This window comes from Balaenoptera ricei, chromosome 7, assembly GCF_028023285.1.
Source record: "Balaenoptera ricei isolate mBalRic1 chromosome 7, mBalRic1.hap2, whole genome shotgun sequence".
NCBI lineage: Eukaryota > Metazoa > Chordata > Mammalia > Artiodactyla > Balaenopteridae > Balaenoptera > Balaenoptera ricei.
Window position 1 is genome coordinate 107,737,798 of NC_082645.1, and position 20,514 is coordinate 107,758,311.

Below are 20,514 nucleotides of genomic sequence, written 5' to 3' on the forward strand. Positions count from 1 at the left end.
AATCTTCATTGTAGATTTTTCCCTTTCATCACTTCAGATATGTCCTGCCACTCCCTTCTGGCTTGCAGAGTTTCTGCTGAAAGATCAGCTGTTAACCTTATGGGGATTCCCTTCTATGTTATTTGTTGCTTCTCCCTTGCTGCTTTTAATATTTTTTCTTGGTATTTAATTTTTGATAGTTTGAGTAATATGTGTTTTGGTGTGTTTCTCCTTGGATTTGTCCTGTATGGGACTCTCTGCACTTCCTGGACTTGATTAACTATTTCCTTTCCCATATTAGGGAAGTTTTCAACTATAATCTCTTCTAATATTTTCTCAGACCCTTTCTTTTTCTCTTCTGCTTCTGGGACCCTTATAATTCTAAAGTTGGTGCATTTAATATTGTCCCAGAGGTCTCTGAGACTGTCCTCAATTCTTTTCATTCTTTTTTCTTTATTCTGCTCTGTGGTAGTTATTTCCACTATTTTATCTTCCAGGTCACTTATCCGTTCTTCTGCCTCAGTTATTCTTCTATTGATTCCTTCTAGAGAATTTTAAATTTCATTTATTGTGTTGTTCATCATTGTTTGTTTGCTCTTTAGTTCTTCTAGGTCCTTTTTAAACGTTTCTTGTATTTTCTTCATTCTATTTCCAAAATTTTGGATCATCTTTACTATCATTATTCTGAATTCTTTTTTCAGATAGACTGCCTATTTCCTCTTCATTTGTTTGGTCTGGTTGGTTTTTACGTTGCTCCTTCATCTGCTGTGTGTTTCTCTGTCTTCTCATTTTGCTTAACTTACTGTGTTTGGGGTCTGCTTTTTGCAAGCTGCAGGTTTGTAGTTCCCAATGTTTTTGGTGTCTGCTCCCAGTCGGTAAGGTTGGTTCAGTGGGTTGTGTAGGCTTCCTGGTGGACGGGACTAGTGCCTGTGTTCTGGTGGATGAGGCTGGATCTTGTCTTTCTGGTGGGCAGGTCTGCATCCAGTGGTGTGTTTTGGGGTGTCTGTGACCTTATTATGATTTTAGGCAGACTCTCTGCTAATGGGTGGGGTTGTGTTCCTGTCTTGGTAGTTGTTTGGCATAGGGTGTCCAGCACTATAGCTTGCTGGTCGTTGAGTGGAGCTGGGTCTTGGCGTTAAGATGGAGATCTCTGGGAGATTTACGCCATTTGATATTACGTGGAGCTCGGAGGTCTCTGGTGAACCAATGTATTGAACTCGGCTCTTCCACCTCAGAGGCAGAGGCCTGATGCCCGGCCGGAACACCAAGACTCTGTCATCCACATGGTTCAGAATAAAAGGGAGAAAAAAAAGAAAGAAAGGAAGAAAGAAAAAATAAAATAAAATAAAATAAAGTTATTAAAATAAAAAATAATTATTAAAAATTTTAAAATAAAAAAAAGGAAGAGAGCAACCAAACCAAAAAACAAATCCACCAATGATAACAAGCGCTAAAAACTATACAAAAAAAAAAAAAAAAAAAAAACACAAAAAACAGACAGACAGAACCCTAAGACAAATGGTAAAAGGAAAGCTATACAGAGAAAATCACACACAGAAGCATACACATACACACTCACAAAAGGAGAAAAAGGGAAAAATATATATATATCATTGCTCCCAAAGTCCACCTCCTCAATTTGGGATGATTCGTTGTCTATTCAGGTATTCCACAGATACAGGGTACATCAAGTTGATCGTGGAGATTTAATCCGCTGCTCCTGAGGCTGCTGGGAGAGATTTCCCTTTCTCTTCTTTGTTCGCACAGCTCCTGTGGTTCAGCTTTGGATTTGTCCCCCCCTCTGCGTGTAGGTCGGCTGAGGGCGTCTGTTCTTCGCTCACACAGGACGGGGTTAAAGGAGCAGCTGCTTCGGGGGTTCTGGCTCACTCAGGCCGGGGGGAGGGAGGGGTACGGAGGAGGCGGGGCGAGCCTGCGGCGGCAGAGGCGTCGTGACGTTGCAGCAGCCTGAGGCGCGCTGTGCGTTCTCCCAGGGAAGTTGTTGTCCCTGGATCACGGGACCCTGGCAGTGGCGGGCTGCACCGGCTCCTGGGAGGGGCGGTGTGGAGAGTGACCTGTGCTCACACACAGGCTTCTTGGTGGCGGCAGCAGCAGCCTTAGCGTCTCACGCCTGTCTCTGGGGTCTGTGCTGATAACCGCGGCTCGCGCCCGTCTCTGGAGCGCGTTTAGGCGGCGCTCTGAATCCCCTCTCCTCGCTCACCAGGAAACAGAGAGGCAAGAAAAAGTCTCTTGCCTCTTCGGCAGCTGCAGACTTTTTCCCGGACTCCCTCCCGGCCAGCTGTGGCGCACTAGCCCCTTCAGGCTGTGTTCACGCCGCCAACCCCAGTCCTCTCCCTGCGATCCGACCGAAGCCCGAGCCTCAGCTCCCAGCCCCGCCCGCCCCGGCGGGTGAGCAGACAAGCCTCTCGGGCTGGTGAGTGCTGCTCGGCGCCGAGCCTCTGTGCGGGAGTCTCTCCGCTTTGCCCTCCGCACCCCTGTGGCTGCGCTCTCCTCCGTGGCTCCGAAGCTTCCCCCCTCCGCCACCCGCAATCTCCGCCCGCGAAGGGGCTCCTAGTGTGTGGAAACCTTTCCTCCTTCACGGCTCCCTCCCACTGGTGCAGGTCCCATCCCTATTCTTTTGTCTCTGTTATTTCTTTTTTCTTTTGCCCTACCCAGGTACGTGGGGCATTTCTTGCCTTTTGGGAGGTCTGAGGTCTTCTGCCAGCATTCAGTAGGTGTTCTGTAGGAGTTGTTCCACATGTAGATGTATTTCTGATGTATTTGTGAGAAGGAAGGTGATCTCCACTTCGTATTCGTCCGCCATCTTCTCTGCCTTTTTTTTAAAATCCCTTTTTCATCATGCAATCGGTAAAAGCATTCATAGTAAGAATTGACACAGGGGATTTCAGGCTAATGCGCCTCCCCCACGTGTTCTCATGAGCCTCGTCCATCCAGTGCTTTTGGTGAACTCTGACCAAAAACATATCAGGATCTTTGTAAAATGGAAGATTTTGTAAAGACCCTAATATATAGCAAATCTCTCTTTCTCTGAGGGACAATTTCAGATAAATTTTTCACTTCATATTCATGTACACGGTTTTTAAACTAGGACACTCTCTTTTTCACAGACAAAATTCCACCATTTTAGTGCTTTTTAGTGACTCATTAAGGCATCTCTCAGGCACCAATTCAGTGTGCATGCCTGACTCAGAAGAGAGCGGGCCTTACTGCAGTTCTGGACCCTCCAGTGTCTTGTAGTCTTGAGTATTTAATGAAAGTAAAAGTTACATGCAAGTAATGTTTCACACTTTCCAAAGTTGTGCACTAAAACTGTCATATTTTTTATGAGATCTGATTTCTCCCCCATGGAGAAGTTATCTCCACATCTTTAGTCATAGAGAGCACATGAGAGACTAACCGGCCAACTCATTATTATTGATACAAATCAGTAAATAGCAATTCTACACAATTTAGATCAAAATGGTTTTCATGGAGAGTCACATGAAAGAAAAAGAAAGGACTGCATTACCCCCGAGGGCTGTCTGGACATTTGTGCTTATCAGCTACGAGCCAACGCTTCACATTGTGCACAGACTTACCTCTACACATACACACACACACACACACACACACACACACACGCCTGCGCGCGAACACGAACACACATGATTAGTAGCAACTGACATTTAAGAAACTCCTATGTGTAAAGGGCTTTAGCATCAGCACGGCTGAGCCTCCTGGGCTGCTAGAAAGTGGGCATCAGAGCCCTCATTTCACGTGGGAGGAAATCGAGACCTGGACACCGTCCCTCACTTGCCTGCATTCCTGACCCTCACGGAGCCTCCGGGTCCCTCATCCATAGAACGACCTCGGGCCTCCAGCCTTTCAGGGCTGCCAAGTGGATTTAGGGAGGCAGTGCACGGCCGTGGCTTTGGGCTGGCACCAGTGGCCGCTCCAGTCTCCAGGGCCACACGCTGCGCTCCTAGAGTCCCTTCACACCAGCAACTCAGTGCACACCGACCAGTCCAGGGAGAACGTCCTGAGCATCTCATCCATGGCACTCATTACACAGCAGTGGATAAGTGACCCAGAACAGTACTGAGGGGCAGGGTGATGGTCTGGTCCAGGGGAGGCATAGTTAATCACAATGGCACACAGTGATAATAAAAAGCAAACCAAGCCTGAGGTAACTTCCTATTACATTTAAATCCTCTACAGACAGTGCTTCCCCTGAATGCCCCTGCTGCCACCCCACTACGGCGTACCGCTGTTCTAGACTATCTTCAATTGCTAAAGTCTCACGGATATGCCTTTTCTACCTACATAGAGAAGATCCTCAAAGGTCAACCTATGTTGTGGCTACTTCTGTGTCTCGCAGAGCACCTATTACAGAGTAAGTGCTCAAAAACTAGCTCTCAAACTGAATGCCACCCAAATACAACAGGGCTGCCACCTCGTGCTCCGTTGAAGTCCTGTGTGGGGCAGGTTATCAAGAGTAAGCATTGGGAAACCCCTTTTCTCTCGGGGAATAATCCTCTTTGAGAACATGGGTGGGAACAACAAAGAGGAAGGGAGACATGAACCAGCCAGTGGCCCTAAGGAATGAGCGATAACAGTCCGCAGGTCAGTGGGGTGCTCTGGGGGTCAACCAGGGGTGAGTGACAGGTCATGGCGGTCTGTTACCAAACCGTCCCTAGACTTGCGTCTGGAGAGGTGACAAGTGATAGGAGCAGAGAGGTGAATCCTCACTCGGCCACAGCCCTGACCTTGCCAAGTGACCTAAGTCACAGCCCTGACCAGTGACTGACATTTAAGAAACTCCTATGTGTAAAGGGCTTCCGCATCAGCATGGCTGACCCTCTCGGGCTCCTGGCAAGCCAGGCATCAAAGCCCTCAATTCACATGGGAGGAAATTGAGACCCGGACACAGTCCATCACTTGCCCATGTTCCTGACCCTCATGGAGCCTCCGAGTTCCTCATCTACAGAATGACCTCAGGCTTGTCAAGTGACCTAATTCATGATACTTCCTATTTCCATGTGTGTAAGACAGGAACAATACTATCTCTCTCTGCAAGGAAGCTGAATCCTCATCACCTCCATTCTCTAGCTTTGGAAATGGAGCACACTGGGGGCGGGTAGTATTTTGCAGACACAAAACTACTAAGTGTAGAATAGTCATTTAAACCCAGGTCCATCTGACTCCCCAAGTCATTCTCCATCCGGCAATGGTCTGTGGTTCCCTGCTCTGTTGCCCCATCACCACTGTTTAGCCTCAGTCATTCCCTGAAAAAAATGTCTCAGAATCAAAAATCTCCTCTGCAAGACACCCAGCCCTGGAGAGAACGTCCCCATGGGCGGGAATCTCAGAGGGGTGCTCCACACACCTGAATCTCAGTTTTCTCACCTGTAAACTAGGACTAATTTCTACCTTACAAGGGCTGTTTAGATTCAACAAGACCATGTATAAAATGTGCCTCACAGCCCTTGACACCCTGATGATCCAATGATCTTGCACTTCATTCTCCCCTTTCAAGCGTCTTTTGGGCTCCTCTGTGTCAGGTACTGTGAAAGGAGCCCAGAGGAGTAAGAGAGACCACAAAGTCCTGGCGGTTTCCTAGTGGGGGTGGATAAGACACACACATAACTAGAACACATGGTAGAGAGTAAGAGAAAAGCACATTTTTGCCATTGTATACATAAAAAATATATTGTTCTCAAAGAAATTTTACACTAATAAGTGATATACACGCATGGAACGACTCTGTTTTCAGTAATTGCTGAATTAATTCACATTAGTATGATTAGCACTTTGATAGTCATGATTTACCACCTTGCTGCGCAAGAACAGGTTCACTATGAATACTTCGGCATCTCTGGCCAGTCCTCCAAGTTGCTAGAAATGAATATAGGTTTGGCAAGAGATGATATGAGTCTATCAAGTAAATTAATTTCAAAGAGAAAATCCACACCTTTAGAAAGAAAACTCTCTTTATAATTAAGTCATCACATAGAATCTCCCTGGCATCTCCCGTCCCATTGTCTGAGCAATAATTCACGTGTGGGCATACACTGAGAGCTGTATAAAGTCCCATATGGATATCTGCCAGTAAAATCCTAAAAAAAATCATACTAATGGCAGCAAAAAATACATTTCCTATCTAACGATGTTGGCAGTGGTTAATCCAACATTCATAGAACTCTTTTGTATATTGAAGGAATAATTAAACGTGTTTTAAATACATTCAGCGTGTGTTTAAAATGGTTATTTCTAGGTATATGGACATCACTGGATACAGTAGAATGACTTTTTCACAATCGGAAAAATGAGAACAAAAAGAGAAGACTCTGGATGCTACATTTGCAAAAACCTAAACAGATGATTTTTCCTACTGCACAGTTTATTCATTCTTCATAACTAACATTAAAAAAAACAAAACAAAAAAACACAGCGCCCAGCCTGACAGGGCTAGCCTGCAATGTGCCTCTAGAAAGAACTTCTGGTAACACTGCTGCTTACATTTCCTCATAAGGTGGAGTAAAAGGGAGTTTATTTCATGCGTCAGCCATCCTTTGCTCCATGGCCAGTACTGGAGGAGCTGGAAGCCTGTGGAAAGGACAGATGACCAGCTGATCACTGGGAGTGCTGCCTACTGAGAGTTTTACAGAAAAGGGGTCTGGAAACTAAGTATGCAAACACAGAGAGCAAGTCACTCATTCATCATGTCAAAGGCACAATGAAAACACCAGTCGCAGAGGAGTTAAATGTTTGCCTGGAACCCCACTGCCACCTCGTGCCCTGGAAGTCAGCTCCATTCTAGACCCTGTGCTCAGCACCTAAAGCATACTCTCCACTGCACCCTCACAACACTTAAGATGTGGTTACCTTCGTGCCCAACTCACAGATGATGAAACTGAGGCTTGGAGAAGTCTAGTCAATTGGCTATGGTCTCCTGGTCTCCAACTAGTAACCGAGATAATCTAGATTCAGGCCAAAGCCTGTTGGTCTCTACATCCTCCATACTCTTAACTACTACACTATACTAAGCAAGAGGGGGAGGAGGAGGGGGAGCAGGTGGAAGAAGAGGAGGAGGAGGAAAGCACATACCATTTGATGTGACAAACTTTGAAATAAAGTTAAATGTAAAAAAAACTATAAAAAGAAAAGTTAAACCTCCATGTTTTAAGCTAAGTCTCCACACATTCGTGGCGTTCAATTAGACATCTTTTAAAAATCATGTCACACTTGTTCTTCAGTTGAGTTTTATCCAGCTCAGCCTAAGTTATTCCCCTGGACTCTGGGTATATGTACTCTACATTTTCAATCCAAAGGTCAGTACTAATTTTAGCATCTGAGTCCCAGGAAAAAAACAAGTATCTAAGGAAAAACTGGGCCCAGGGGCCAAAAGGCATAAAAACATTAGTTCAAACATAACACAAAAATATTAGTCTCTTTCCATCTCTGTTTTGGTTGTCTTACTGAAGCAGATCATATAGCAAAGTGAGAAGCTGGTCTCTTGAAAGGAGGCCCGTTGTTTGACAGGAATTTCCTTTTGAGAGGTTATAAATATTGACGAGTCATAAATCTTTGACAGCTCATGGTACCAGCTCACAACTCACACATTTACAGTCCTGGGTTCAGGCTCTGGCATTGACACAAAGAGGTTGTATGAATTACCATGGACACCTGGGCAGCTCCACATTCTTCTCCACAACTGTCCGACTGGGAATATTAGTATCTGTCCAACAAGCAAACATGAGGCTGGAGGAGATAACACAGTGCCTCTGTCAACTGCAAACAAATACTAATGACAGTTGAGGTAACTTGCCTGTCCAGCACACCCTCTCAATACTCCCTCCTCCCCTGACTGCAGGCTTGAACACGTGACTCAGAATCTGGCCAGTCATAACATCCCACTGCCCTGACCACAGCCACTGGTCCAGGGAAAGACACATGACCCAACCTGAGCCAATCAGAGTGCCTCCATAGGGTTTTTCCCACTGGAACTGACTGGAAGCTCATCTTTCCTCTTTGATCCTAAGGCTGTAGGGAGATAAGCCTGAAGGTGCCTGCAGTCATGTCGCGGTCCAGAGACAAGAGACATGGAGGGAGAGAAAAGAGGCCCAAGGCCCTGAGTCTCTAGTTCCAGTCACCTCCAAGGCCAAAGCACCTCCGCCATGGCTCGGGCTCGGCGACATAAGCCAGTAGTTCCCCCCATGCTCTCCGTGTTTCTGAGTCAGTTATTTTGATTAGGTTTTCTGCCCTTATAACCAAAAGATAAGACAGTAGTTAAAGCTCATATAATCCAATCAGTGACCAAATCCTCAATAAACATAATTTCTTCCTAAGTGGATTCCTCAGTTAAAAAAAGAAAAAAACTCTTTAGTAGAAGATGAAAACACTGCCATTATCCATATAGCATGGATTTCTCAAAAGAAAGGAAGAAAAATCTATTTTCATTTGCAGTCACCGTATACATTTTCCAGTGGGCTTCGTATTTGGGGTTAAACTCTCCCGCATACCCACACCCACTTTCAAGATTTGGTCCATAAAAACTTAGGCCAAAAACAAGTAGTTAAGTTTTCTATAGCTGTATTAGTTGGCACTAAATGGAGCGGGGAAGGGAAGGGGGAGAAAGTACTGATGCTGTTTTTAGCATGTTCTTAGAAATTCCCCAGGTTACCGGACTTCTCACTGCTGCAAGGTGGGGGAAGGCATCACAAAAACAAAACAAAGTACATGCACCAAGATTTGCACTCACTATAAGAAATCCTTTCTGCCTTTTCATAGGAATTTTTCTGTTTTATATTAAGACCCCTCCACATTATCTTTCTACCAAGAATTAACTGATAAAAATAGAAAGGCACAGTAGATTCCAATTCTCCAAATTATCTTCTGAGACAAGGGCAAAGTCTGAGGTCAGACTGAAGCAGGAGCATGGGGTATTCCTCATCTGATCTTGAATTAGGGTGTCCACCCCAACCTTTGAAGGAATGCAAGGATGAAGTGGAGATGAAATGTTTGTCCAGATGCATGAATGGAATTACAAATAGAGGATTGCTTAGGCTCCGTGGCCATCCCCATGCACAAAAAGAGTCACAGAAGGAACGCCAACTTCTCTGGGCTGGGCTTACATCCAGACCTAGAAATCTAACAGCAGAATAAGGGGAGAACCATTTACTGTGTAAATTGACTTGGCCCATTGGGTGAAAGGTAGCATTTCTCAAAAGAGAAATAAAATTGTCCTAGTCTTTCAGTGTTCTTAGACAAACTGTGAACTTATAGATAAGAAATAACCTAAAGATGTAGTTTATTGCATTTCACTCCATTTCATATCTAAGGGTATTTTTTTAAAACCCAATATTGATTTTTAGATCAGGCGTGCAATCTACTCACGAGGAAAGATGGTTTTGGAAAGAGAAGACGGGCACATTTATGGTTGGAGACAGTGGTTTACAAAGAAGATCCAAGTATACGGGACCCAATTTATTTAACATTTTTATAAATGCCTCCAAGTGGGAATACAAACTAAATAAATCTTCATGTTGGGCCTCAATGCTATTTCTAAGTCCTGAAGAACCAAACTGAATATATATTTCTTAGGTTTAAAAGAGAGAGAAAATGAAAGAGAAGAATTTCACGTAGATAAACATAAAACAATGCATTTAAGAAAAAATTTCATCTAGGCCTGATATTTATGAGAAAGCTGGATCAGAAAGGAAAATAAGCCAAGAAGTTAAATTGTTTTTTAAAATAAGACAGCTTTGAGATCACTATTTCAACACATCCATTGTATAGGCAAGGAAATTAAGTTCTAGATAGTCAACTATATAAATCATTTGTGGCACAGCCCAGACCCTCTCCCAACCCAGGGCTCTTTCCACCAAACCTGGCTTAAGACATTAGACAAAAAACTGCCCTGGCAAAAATTTAAAAACAAAACGAAAAACAAGGGTCAGCAAGAGGGCATGTATCACCCTCACTGAGAAGGTTAATGGAAATAAATCAGAAGGTATTCTCCTACCTTGTACAAACCGTGAAATACGAAGTACAGCCAGTGGACTTCAAGGAAGACAGAATGAAGCCAAAGAGGGTTCGGATGAGGGTAACTGAAGTGAACGCAGACACAGAAGCACTTCTGTATTAGACTTCGGCTTTTTTCTAAGTAATGTTCTGTCTTAGAAGCCATGGTTGATCAAAGATTTTTTTTTTTAAATGTGAAGATATATATTAACTGCAGAAGTACCCGGCACCAGGGATAGAGGTCTGGGAGGAGAGCTCCTCTTTAAGCCCCAAAGACAAGCTCTCTTTCATAAAGTGTGCAGCAAACTTATGAAAAATATGAAAATGGTTTAGTTCAACATCCATTAAATGCCTTTGGGTCACGCACCACTGCTGGTACGAATGAAACCAGAACAGAGGCACGACTTCACGGCACTAAGAATCTGGTGGGTAGGGTATGTTGCTATGACACAGTAACCGCCATCAGACAGGCATCCACTTGGTAGGATGTACATGTGTGTGCACACACCACACGTGTGCCACAGAGGATTGGGAGATACTGATCTTCAGGAAAGACTTCTTGGAACAGGTGATACTAGACATGAGTCTTGAAAAAGGGGAAGTTGGCCAGACAATGAATGCAGAAGATGGAGAAAGAGAATTCCAGGCAGAGGTCCAATAGGAGCCAAGGCGGGGAGGAAGGGCACCGCCATGGTGTGAGAAGTCTGCAGGGAGTTCAGTTTTGCAAGAGAATAAAGTTTGCGGAAGGGTACAAGGCAGGGAGGTGGGAAAGGGTTGAAGAACGCTTGGACTCTGTCATTACAAATGGCCAGCAGTCTGGGGAGTTGCTAGGGAGGAGAGCAGGACACTGTGGAAAGTTCCCTGGCTGAGTGCTGAGGACTTCTGGGACAGGACTGCCCAAAGGCAGCTGAGTGACCTTGGGAACATACTGTATGACTCTGGGCACCATGTGAAATGGGCTCTGCCACGTTCCAAGGGCTGAGGTCTTCTGGGGCAGCCCGTGCCTTGGGATGTGGAGTCACCCCTGCCCCGTCTCCTTCCAGAGTGGTTATGAGGCAGTGGGAAGGGGGTGAGGTCTGTGGAAACGATTTATAAACAGCAGAGACTGCATCTCAGTAAAGGTGAGATAACACTGGAATTACATACTCGCGACCCTCCTTATAGAGGTTCAAAAGCATTTTGAGAAATGCAGGTACATCACCTTAAAAAGTCAATAGAAAGCCCACCTTTCTATCTGAGATACCTAGCTTGTGACGCAACACAGCTACTCCTTCAGAGTCGGGGTCTGTCCCCAAGGAAGAGGGAGGCGCTGAGTTTTTATCGGGAGGGACACAAGCAGATTCGGATTTGAGGGCCCTGAGGTAAGTAGCCCCAGCAGCCGTGCGGATGACGGTTTGAAAGGGGTGCAAAGCTAGCGCAACAGACCAGGCAGGAAACGGTGCAGTCGGCCACTCGGCATCCCCGGGCTGCTGCTGGGCCCCCAGCCTATGGTCAGAAGCCCGCGGGAGCTAGGAAGCTGCTGTAAATGGGGACCACGGGTGCAAGGGGATGCGGAAAGCAAGCAGCCTCCAGCATAGCCAGGCACGGGGAGCTCCGTGCCAGTCAAGGGCTGCCACGTGGGAATGTAGGCCTCCTGTTCCAGGCCTCCTGATTTTTAAGAGGAGCTATAAATCCAAGTGATATCTTAACATTTCCAAATATTCACACGATTTTTGTATACTTGTGTTCAAGCCAACAACACATCTGCCAGCTGGAATTGGCACACTGGCCACCATTTTGCCACTTCTGGGCTCTAAAGCAGGGCAGGGCCATGGTGACTAGAGCAGAGGTTTATGGGATTTCACAGCACGAGAAGCAGCAGGACTCGGTGAGTGTCCGGATGCGGGCGGCGGGCGGTTGCTGGAGGAGCCCAGCGTCACTGGGAGGTTCCTGCTTTAGCACCTTGGTAAACAGCCGAGTCACCAGCAAAAAAAAAAAAAAGAGGACAAATTTTGGTCAAGGCTGAAGCAGGTACGGACTGGGTGATGAGAACTAAAATCAGTTTTCGACTTACTGTGGGTTTTTCTGCCTAAAGGGCATAGACTGCAGGTAACTAGCTGGAGATACCAATCTGGGACTCACTTTGTACTGGTGAAAGTGGAAGCCGTGGGAATGTGGTATCCCAAACATTCCGCTTGAAGCTGAAGAGGGGTAAGAACAGAGCCCTGGGTCACCCCCAGGAGGTAGTGGAGGTGCCAGGGTGGCAGAAGGCAAACCAGGAGGAGGTGGCAACTAAGGAAGGCGAAAAGCATCCATCAGAAAAAGAGGAAAGATCCGTATCCGATGCTGCAGAGAGGTCTAGAACACATGCTCAGGACCACTCATTCAGGAGTTGTGGGGTCTTCTCCTACTCTGGGGAGTCTCTGGCCAGCTTGCAGAGAGTTCAGAAGAAAGGGAAGCCTGGGGAAGTGTTAACTCATTTAAGAAGCCTGGGAGACAGGTGGTGGCCGTAGGTGAGTTGGGCATGCATGGACAAGGGAGGTTATGGCGTTTTAAAAACACTGTTAAAGAAGAAAAGAGTTCATTGGGAGACATGAGGCACTGCCACAGGAAAGTCTTCTCTCTAACCTTCTCTAAGTCCCCGCCCCAACTTGATTTCTCTTCTATTATTCAGCCTTATTCCTATTTTATCAGAGCATAGTCAGGTTTCTTTGTGTCTGCTTGCTGCCACAGGAAAGACTGTTCCAAGAGAACAGCGACCTGCTATATTTACCATACACCAGGGCCTAGCAAAGTGCCTGGACACAACAGATGCTTAAGAAGATTTCTTGGATGTGGGTAAATTTGGAAAAGTCTGTAGGAAGGAAATGGGGTAGGACGTGGGGAGACTTCAATCCGGTGACCCCTACTTTCTCAGTAGAGTGGGCCATGAAAGTCACCTGCCAACCGGAAGGAGGGAAGGGAACAGATCTCTTGTGTTCAAGAAGAGTTGCCATGGGAGTACCAGTTTGCAACCTGGAAGGAAGGCGCCTGTGGTGCAGAGATACTGAGATGCTGATTTCAGAAGTTGAGCATCTCTGGGTGAGGGCAAGACTTGGATGTAGAGGACCCAGTAGCTGGAGTGGGTGGAGGTCCCTGGAGTCGAGATGGTCAAGGTAGCAGGAATCAGAAGCATCCCCTACATGGACTGTGGGACTAGGGGAGGAGAGAAAGCCCACAGGCCAAAGTCTCCCATGCCGCGAGAGAGTGACTGGCTGGCAAAGAACGGCCACAGAGAAGTGTAGCCGGGACCTGGCTAGGTGACCACCTCATTTCCCACTCTGCCACCTCAAACAATCTCTGACTAGTATTTAATCACTCATGTCTGGAACTGAAAATGACTGTCCTTTGGAGATTGAATCATTTCTGTCCTTTTCAAATTACACTAATATGTGAAGTTCACGGGAGGCAGAAATTTTCTGCATAGATTCGTTTTTGTAAAGAATAAGAGATAGGTGACATCTTGATGACCTTCAGTAATTGCCCTGCACTGTACAATATTTTTGAACATGATTTTGAGAAAGCCTCAAAACTTGGGGTTGAGAGAAGCCTTCGATGATTTAGGCTAACACCTTCATTTGCATAGCTGAAGAAAATTTTTGCTGAAATACTGCAAACAGCACATAATTACTGATTTAGATATGCAGTCAGCATTGAAAGTATCTTCAATTTTTGAAGTGTGCTTTAGATATACAAATTAGCAATGCTTACATTTTTTCCCCAGTTATCTGTGTTCAACTTTCCGATATAAAATCTCCGAAGCATAAAATTATCACGTAAATTGTTTCTGAACAGTTCAGAGGAGCAAACTGCTTCCTGGCTTGAAAGAGGAAGTCAAACCTTCAAACAGCTTTTTATGTTGATGCTAAATATAAATAATATAAATATAAAAACGTTCCCTGCGAAGTAGTCAAAGCAAGACACAGCAGCATTCGAGATTTCTCAAGAGAGACACACACGAAGACTATTTTTTGCTCATTAAAACACTAAAACCTTCAATAGCATCTTCCATAATACCTGAAGGTGGAGTGCTGTCTTATGTAATAGAAGCCTTCCCTCCGCACTCAGTTTGTAGGCAAATTAAACACCTAATTCCGCCCAGAATTTCTGAGTACTTTCACCTTACCTGTAGGCACTGATCAGCATTGCAATTCCCATTTCTACAGACGATGAAAATGGCAAAGATCAGCTCCATGGGGTTACATCGGTTGCCAGAAGCCAATTTAAAGGCTCTCCCCCAAACCACCGGTTACCCCCAGCCCGCTCAGGCAGCGGTAACAACAAGTAGGAGTCCGTTTGTCTTTCGCGAACAGGCGGCGCACACGCAAAGTACGGGGAAGGGGACGCCCGCGAGTACCTGGGTACCCCAGGTTCAGGGTCACGGGCGCCCGCTAGGATGGACCGGCAGCAGCAGACACGCTGGCCCCAGGACTCCCGGCCGCGGGGACACCTGGCCCGCCGGCGCGGCCTCTCCGCGCCCCGCCCGGGTCGTATTCGGGCTCCCCGCGGGCCGGGCACGGGTGCCGGGCGCGCACGCAGCTTTGACCGAGGCAGCCCGGCCGGGGGAGGCTGAGAAAGTTCCTCCTCCTCGACACCGGCGCCCCCGGCCCCGCTGGCCCCGCAGCCTCCCGGCCCGGCGCAAGGTCGCCGCGCGGAGCCGGCGGCGCGCCGAGCCCCGCGACCGTCCCCGGCGCGGCGGGCAGCGCCTGCCGCGCCCCTCCCGCCCCGGGCGCCCGCGATCGGCCGTGGGGCGCGCAGCCCGTACTCACCGCCCCTCGCTCGGGATCCCCAGGTGGCGGCCGCGGAGCGCGGCGCGGCCCGAGCCGGAGCCGGGTGTCGGCGGGGCGGGGGAGTCGGAGGAGGAAGAGCGGCGGCGGCGGCGGCGGCGAGGAGGGGCAGCGGAGGAAAGAGGCGGAGACGCCTGCTCACGCCGAGCAGCCCGGCAGCCCCACAGCGCTAGCGGGCCGGCCCCGGCGGCGGGGGCTTTATCGCGGCGCGCGCCGCCCCCGCCCCTTCCTGCCGCCCCCGCCCCCGGCCCGCCCCGCCCCGCCTTCCCGCCGCCGCCTTTGTGTGCCAGCGGCTGCCGCGTCTCCGCGCCCGCACTCCGGGGCGCCCCCGCTCCCGCCGGCGTCCCGCCGAGGCCGCCCCGCGCGGGTCCCCGTCCCGGGGCTGCGCCCAGAAAGAGCCGGGAGACGCGCCGACCCCGAGTTGCGGCACCAGCCCGGCCCGAGCTGCACGTGGGTCGCCGGGCTCGGAGGCGAGGAGGGGGGGGTGTGGGAGGGGGGAGGGACCCAAGGGCTCGCGGCGCGTCCCTGGGACGCGTCGTCTGGGCTGCCTCCCTCCCAGGGAGAAACAGGGGGACGCCCCGGGACAGTGCCTACCGGTCCGGGTGATGGGGATAACGGTGCCAGGTCGCGGCCGGGGAGGGACAGATCACCCCTCGAAGCGCTTCGCCGGGTGCCCCAGAGCCGACTTCTCCCGGCCTCGCGAACAGAAGAGACGCAGCTGGTCGCCTTAGGCAAAAGGCAGACCAGGGGATCCAGAAAACTGGATTCCTGGTTGCGGTGACAGAGTGAGGTACCCCGCAGAGACCTGGGAATCCGGCCCTTCCAAACCGGTTACTACAGCCGATGGGACCTCGTGCGCCGCAGAGAAGCACAGACCCCACAGGCCGGTGGCAAATTACCGTCCTGCTCCCAGCTGTATGACCCAGATCTCCCGTATGCGGCCCGCCTTTGCATCAGCTTAGTTTTGTAGGTACCCAACTTTAATGGCATAATTTATGTTGCCCTTAGACAGTGCAGAACCCTCACCAACAGGCCCACGGCCCCGACTGTGAGAAAGAAATATGGTAAATCTCCTAAAACACAGCCTTGAATTAAGCTGGCATCTACTCATGAGAGCAACTTGGAATCTTGGAAGGGTATTCACAGCCTCTCATATAGGGAAACATGCTATGGGAGTTTTGGCCCTAAAATTAAAAGGAAACACAGCCCACAGAAAGAAAACCCATTTCATTGCTTTACACTCATGCCCAGTGATTCATATTCAGTTACAGGCAGGATAAAAATCCTTTTTCCTTGTTGTTCCCTCTGCCTGAAATGCTTTGTTTCTCCCCACCGTCTTCCTGATGACTGCTTCCTTTTACTTCAGGTCAACAACTCAGATGTCACCTCTAGAAACCCTTTCCTGGTCGCTTGAGCTAAAGTCACTTCCGCCTTTCTCCAGCCCATGACATTCTAAATAGTCCTCATCATGATTTGATTTTTTTTTTTTTTTTTTTGTTTCTTGACTAGTTTTTCCACACTTCCTCATTAGAATGTATGCTCCCAGAAAAGGAAGGAAGAGAAACAAGTTGAATGCGGTTTCTAACTCACCTGGTTCCTAGTGCCTGGAGCCAATACTCCACCTATATAGTCTTTGCTCAAGAAATATTTGTGGACAAGTGCCAAGTGACTGTTAACATGGTAAGTACTGCTCCAGGGAGAGGGTTATCATTTGTTCTCATCTGGGAAGGCAAGCTGGAGCTGGGAAGAATGAGGTGGGGATGGGAGAAGCTACAGGAGAAAGCCCAGAGGTGGGATTGAGCTTGGTGTGTTTGAGAAGCTAGGATCAGCGTCTTCCAGATGGAAGGGAGTCATTCAGGGGACTAGTGGAGAAACAGACTATTATAGAACCAAGAAGTGGGTGAAGCCAGGTTATGAAAGCCTGCCCGATTCCCTGCTTTATCACTTTTTTAAATTGAACATTTTTATTGAGATAATTGTAGGTTCACATGCAGGTGTAGGAAATAACACAGAGAGGTCCCTTGTATGCTTTGTCCAGTGTGCCCCAAGGGTAGCATTTTGCAAGACTACTGTGTAATATCACAATCAGTATATCAACATGTATACATTGATTCATGTCTCAAACACTTTGGGTAATTATTTGCCATTTTGAATTTTTAGTAAAGTTGCTCTAAAATTTTGAAAGAAATGAACAAATATTATTATTATTTTTATAAATTTATTTTATTTATTTATTTTTGGCTGCATTGGGTCTTTGTTGCTGCGCTCAGGCTTTCTCTAGCTGTGGAGAGCGGGGCCTACTCTTCGTTGCCTTGCACGGCCTTCTCGTCGCAGTGGCTTCTCTTGTTGTGGAGCACGGGCTGTAGGGCGCATGGGCTTCAGTAGTTGCAGCACGTGGGCTCAGTAGTTGTGGCTCGCGGGCTCTAGTGCGCAGGCTCAGTAGTTGTGGTGCACGGGCTTAGTTGCTCCGCGACACGTGGGATCTTCCCGGACCAGGGCTCGAACCCGTGTTCCCTGCATGGGCAGGCGGATTCTTAACCACTGAGCCACCAGGGAAGCCCAGAAATGAACAAATATTATGTTAAAGGGTTTAAGTCTCTTGTTTTAATGGAACCAACATTTTTTTTAAAGGGGAAGAATGTTTTATTTTCCCAGTTAGAGCATAATGAGGGTCCAGGTTCTTCATCTGTAAAAGACAGTCAGAAATCTTTGGGACTTACCTCTGGCTGTTCACTTCCCTGCCCTACCCAGTACTGTTGAAGGAACATTTTGAGCAATACTGTACATGACTTGTCAATTCTGAAATCAGACAGGATGCAGTGTTAACTAATGTGCTAAACTATGCCTAACCACTAATGGGCCTTTCTCTCTCCTTGGACATTGCATGGGACTGCCACTGAGTGTCTCCCAGAGGGAAGTGATTCAAGACAAAGACCCATTCTGCCAGTGGGCTATGCTGGGAATACCAACTATGCTTGTTACAGAATGTGCACGGCGACTGCTGACCGGCCTTCCCGATGCCAGCAAGAGGGTACAGAAGCAATCTCCCAAGCTTTCCACGACGTTCAAGTGACCAGGCACTTTGACCCCCATCATTAGGGGCTGCCCCAAAGAAGCTGTGTTCCTACCTCACTTGGTGCCCCTAAGCGGCAGTTCAAACACCAGAGGGTGTTTGACCCTTGTTGAAATGGATTTGTCATAGGTGTGCGCTTTCAATTGGCGTTTCCCTCCTGTCTTGTTTGAGAAATCCAAATCGTTTAACGCTCCTACCTGCTTCTTTTTTTTACAACTTCACAGTCACAGCAGAATTTCATTTTGTCCTTCAATTGTGTGGCTTGCCTTAATCCTCTGATAGAGCTTCAAATTGTTTATTCCTTAATTTTTTTTTTTTTAAGTGACCTGGAGTTTAGCCAGCTCCAGCCGGTCTCTGAGTTTGGCTTTGTGTCCATAAGCCGCAGTTGGGAGAAACGCAAGAAATGCCCAAACAGAATAAAACAAATGATCTATTTAGTCTCATTTCCTCTCTTGGAAGAGGTCCAGCTTCGAGTGCTTTGGAAGAAGATGAAAATCCCCCACTACTCCCTCATACACCCAAACAGTATGACCTTGTATTTAAGTAAAAGCTATCCTTAGCTCCCAATGGGTGATGGTGTTTTGTCTGGAAGAGGTACTGATATTTCTATAATAAGATAATAATAGTTGCTCCTCTCCTATCTAACCCCTATTTAAAATACATTTCACCACAAGACGACTTGTTACACAACTTTATAGATGCAAATGCTGTTTCGTAAGGTTGTTTCAACCAGGGGAAAGGAGACTGGTTATAACAGTTCACTTAGACAATTAGTTTCTGGGACTGTTGCATTGGTATGATTTTTTTTTTTAAGCTTATAATAGGTATTTTTTGTCTTTTCATTTCCCTTTCAAGTTGGCTTTCAAATAAATCCAGTTTCCTCTTTCTGTAACTTCTGAAACAGATTCAACCAGAGCATCAGTTCACACTTTCCCACTATCGTCGCTACTTTTCACCAAGGGCTTCCGAGAAAAGACGTCAGTAAGTGCTGGGCTGAGGATTATTTTCCGCTTATATTTGACCAAAGAAGATGCAAAGCCCTAGGTGCTGAGGATCACTGTGAGGCTGACCCCTTCAAACAACAACCTAGCTCTTCTTCCTTTTACCACCAAACATGGATGCCGCCTCCCTTTCTTTTATCCTCTCTCTGCCCTCGCTTCTTACCTGCATCACTGTGTCTCCTCCCTCTCTCTCTTCCTCCACCCCCCCACCCTCTCTCTCTCTCAAAAGTTACCAATCACGTCCAACGCCAACCCCAGTGGTTTTTCATCATTCTTTATCACCCTTGATCTCTTGGCAGCATATAACTCTGGTGTTTTGCCCATTTTTGAAATTCCTTTGCCTGTTTTCTCTCTTCTCCAATTCCTTAGCCAGCCTTTATCTTTCCCTCATCAAATCCTCCTCCTCCCACATGTGGGTGCTATATTATTGTCTGCCCTCAGCTCTCTCCTCTCCTTCACACGCTCTCTCCCAGTGGAGTGACCACTGATTGGTTTGTGGCCTCCCAGCATCTATTCCCTGTCTTTTGATTGCAAGATCTGTTTTCCTTTGGAGAATCACTTCTCCTGCTTTATGTCACCCTGTTGGGAATGGATAACAAGGTGTCTTTACTTCTTCTAGTCAAGGGATGGGCATATGACCAAGCTCACTGGATCCCCTCCCAGGACTTTGAATACTTGAAGGGAATGGGGAAAGTAGTTGGAGCTGGCTCATCCTAACTTGATAAGATTGTTTATGAATTCTTCCCATCTGGATCCCCAGAACCACCATGGTCCCTGCCTCTTCTGAGTAGAAGTCCACACTGGACTCTTTTCTAGCCAGATTTGGTTTCTGTTGCTTGTAATCAAGAATCTTTAACAGATACATCCTAGATGCATGTAACTTTGCTTAGTTCTGGATGATTTCCAAGCCTGTATTTACAGATGGCCTTGACCCCTGTTCAAGTTCCTACTCACATATCTCCAAATGCTTGGCAGATACTTCTACTTAATATCCCACTGTCAGGGACTTCCCTCATGGTCCAGTGGGTAAGACTCCATGCTCCCAATGCAGGGGGCCCAGGTTCGATCCCTGGTCGGGGAACTAGATCCCGCACGCATGCCGCAACTAAGAGTCTGCATGCCGCAACTAAGACGTCCGCATGCAGCAACTAAAAGAACCTGTGTGGGCAACGAAGATCCCTCATGATAAAACTAAGACCCAGCACAGCCCAAATAAACAAATAAATGAACAAATAAATAAATAAATAAATATTCCACCATCACCTCCTACCTAACAAGTCTAAAGCAATTTATTATCTCCCTCCTGAAGCAATTCTTCCTCCTGAACTCCATAAGAATTTTAGAGGGAGGAGTGTCGTCTCAGTCACTGAAACCAGAAGGATGGGAATGAGTTCTGATGACTCCTCTTCCCTTTATCCTATATCCAGCCATTACCTGGTGCTATTAATAGTTCCTTCCCTAAGTCCCTCTTATTCATCCCTTTCCTATTTTGTTTTTTTCAGATTAGTTCAGACCCTTATCACTTCATCCCTGGACCACTGCAATATACCCTAACTATTCTTTCAGCTTCCAGATTCTATCCACCCCTGCCAGCTTAATCTTTCTAAGGCACTGCTTCAGTATGCCACTCCAAGGC

The 20,514-nt window shown here is 47.3% G+C and overlaps 1 protein-coding gene and 1 long non-coding RNA gene across 3 annotated transcripts in view; one reads left to right on the top strand and one right to left on the bottom strand.

Annotated features, from left to right (window-relative positions):
* SERPINE2 (serpin family E member 2) overlaps positions 1-15,481 on the bottom strand; it is a 76,031-nt gene extending 60,550 nt beyond the window's left edge. The window contains exon 1 of one of the 2 annotated variants that reach the window (XM_059928817.1): positions 15,399-15,481. The gene's annotated coding sequence lies outside the window, so the exon portion shown is untranslated. Of the gene's footprint in view, positions 1-14,786; positions 14,986-15,398 lie in introns of those variants that run through there. The other variant, XM_059928816.1, reaches the window with a different exon arrangement.
* LOC132369267 (uncharacterized) lies at positions 15,305-18,444 on the top strand. Its single transcript, XR_009504314.1, has 3 exons — positions 15,305-15,770; positions 16,314-16,484; positions 17,716-18,444. It is a non-coding gene; the product is annotated as an uncharacterized LOC132369267 (long non-coding RNA).
* Positions 18,445-20,514: the final 2,070 nt, after the last annotated feature.